The 2,958-nt window shown below is 41.1% G+C and overlaps 1 pseudogene; it reads right to left on the minus strand.

Annotated features, from left to right (window-relative positions):
- Window positions 1–436: 436 nt before the first annotated feature.
- On the minus strand, window positions 437–2,623 carry LOC121994650 (annotated as a pseudogene).
- Between the last annotated feature and the right edge of the window lie 335 nt (window positions 2,624–2,958).

Genomic DNA, 2,958 nt, shown 5'->3' on the forward strand with positions numbered 1-2,958 from the left:
TGCTTCAAAGCTGTCAAAAACAAGCATGGAGTATATCTGAAAACTGCTGAGGCAGTTAAACACAACCAAGAGGAATGTTGTTGCTAGAAGCCCTCTTGGGATATCATGGCTGTGATATATATAAAGGGCATTTAGTATTCCTCCTTGAGGCATTTGGAAAACATATAAAGGTGTAAGAGGCAAATCATAATTCAAAAAATCTTTTAACAAGATGAAATATTCATTATCGACTGGCATACTTACTAGGTTACCATAAGCCCAGAAGCCTCCAATGGCAATAGGGAATAAACACATTGCTATTAGAAGATAGGCGACCTTGGCTCCCCTCCACATTGGAACATGTGCAGGGTGTTTGAAAATTGATGGCATTGTTGCCTGGAAACCAAGATATAACAATTTCTATAAGGTAGTAAAGAGGGTAAAGAATCTGTACCTTTCAATCCCACCACACTTGAACCAGTGAGTAAACTAGATAGTGAGTAATGCTGGATCTGATGGCTTTGGGAAGAGCATCCAGTGTCTCTTGCTGTTGGAGGCCTTTTGAGTCAGTCCTGAACTTCAAACTGAGATGTGAGATCATTTGTTCTTGTAAGCGTTCTGGAAGTTGATTTCTTTGTGCAAACCCCGTGGCTGCTTGGATTGTATCCCTCTGCAATGATCAGTACATATCTTTAATGCTATAAAAGTAAAACAAGAGTAAATATTAGTTGCAAGTACAACTTGCTGCCATCCGAATGGATTGATCAAGTTTTGCATTGCGAAACTTACATATCTTCTAGTTCTGCTAGTTCCATGAACTACCAAATTGGTCATATTTCTGATTAAATAGGTTGTTAGTCCAAGGTTAAAGAGCATGTAGAAAATGTCAAAAATCATCTCTCCTGTATTTTCAGCATGCAAGTCTCCATAACCAACGGTTGTAAGGGTGGTGATTGACCAGTACATCGAGGTCACATAGCGGATCCACAAGCCTCGCTTGTGGAAATCTGGCATAGAAGCACCGATCCAAGTACTACTTGGATTATGATACCTTGCAGAGAAGATAATAGAAGCACCCAGCACAGTGCACAGCAAATAGAGTCACTTATGAGATTGTTATGAAATGACAGTATCAATCGAAGTATCAACTACAAAAGGTAAGTGAATGCACGAATTGATGGTAAAGAATAAAGATCCTTACACAAATAAGTTTTGCACATCGAACCCAAAAGTAGTTGAAGTGCCTATCTTTCTCTAGTCTGGTAAATGAAAAATGAAGTGTGTGGAATTAGTTGGAAGGCAATAATATCTTCCCTCAGGGAACACAAAAAGCATTCACATAGTTATTTAAGAAGCATACCTTGCAAATAGTGCACTAACTCTTCTGAGACGCCAGAGACGGAGCATGTTGAAGAATCCATAAGAGCGGAGCTTATGAGGCAACAATTTGCGTGCAAGTTCGGAAGGGATAGTGGAAGAAGCATCAAGAACAAACCAACTGGTCAAATATTTCCATGCTATTAGCTTAGGATCGTCAACGAGCAGATAAGTTGTTCTATCAAGGTAGGCTAAAAAGAAGGTTAAAATGATGTCAATGGCAAAGAAGGCGTTGACGATATTGTCCACCAGGGCAAGAGTTCCCTTCGCATGCCCAAGGAATCCAAATTCGAATGGAGAAACCCAAGCAGAATAGACAACGAGAACAATCAAGAAAATCTCCCACGCCCTGTGACAGAAATTCAAACATCAGAAATGTCTACAATACAAAAGTCTCCAATCAATTATCTCTTGGATGTAGTATTCATGATAGGACGGCTGAGGGTTTCTTATTTCCAGACAAGGATAATAAATTGTCATGAAAGAAAGAAAAGTAAAAGCAAAATTACCCCAACAAAAGATTTAGACAACGTAAACCCTGTTGCTTTTATATATGAAAAACAAAAAAAAGCCTTTTAGAACCGAGAAAAAAAATAGAGATGGGGATTAAAGAAGTTTATATGTAATGAAAGAGTAGAAAATCAATATTTACGCATCTGAAAAATTGCACCTTGAAGACTAGGATCCTTAGCTCGAAGTCCTAAATCTTTCTCACAATATCTTCACTAAATTATACAAATTAGGAGTTAGGAGAGAATACAACTCTTTTCAAAAAAATAATAATCATAATAATAATAAAGGGTAAAAAGTTATTCAAAGAGAATCCCACATCAAATCTATCACCGAAGTTCCACAAGGAATATCGATCCAGAAGAAAGTTCAGATTTTTCAAGGGTTCATGACCAAGAAAAAAAGGGTTTACATGCAAGAGGGAAAAAATCTGAACAAAAAGAAGGAAAAGAACAAGAGAAAAAACCCCACAAGCTTTCCATCCAGAGCAAATCCCACAACTCACAATCTCCAACGAAAAAAAAGGAGTTCACCCTAGTAACGGCAGAGGGAATAGAACACCAGACCTGTATCGCCGATCGTAAGGGGAAACGATGAACCTCCGGAGCTTGACCCTGCGGTTGCTCCTGGCCCCGAGGGAGGGGAGAATCCCGGTGGAGAGGCTGTAATGGCTGCCGTCCCGCGAGATCTCCTTCTCCACCTCGATGTCGCACATCATTGCCAACGACATGTTGAACACCTTCGTCGTATCCGCCATAGTCGCCAGATCACGTTATCTACACCCACACTCCCTCTCTCCAACCGCACCCTTTCCGGATTCAAAGCATCACAGCTCACAAGAATCTCAATTGGCGATGGCGGCCGCCGAGGCGTGAGCAAGAGCGGAGAAAGCGGCAACAACAAGACAGCCTGTTGTAAAAGGGAGGAGTTGGAGGAGATGCGGTGTGGTTGGACGGAGAAGCAAGAGCATCATGTCTTGATCCTGATCGGGAGAGGAAGGGGAGTCGATCTAGGAAGGGGAAGAGGGAGATAAGGTTGAGAGAGATGGTTGGAGGTTTAGGTTTAGGTTTAGGCTGAGGCAGATGGTCGGAG

Source organism: Zingiber officinale, chromosome 6A (genome assembly GCF_018446385.1).
Source record: "Zingiber officinale cultivar Zhangliang chromosome 6A, Zo_v1.1, whole genome shotgun sequence".
In the NCBI taxonomy this organism is placed as follows: Eukaryota; Viridiplantae; Streptophyta; class Magnoliopsida; order Zingiberales; family Zingiberaceae; genus Zingiber; species Zingiber officinale.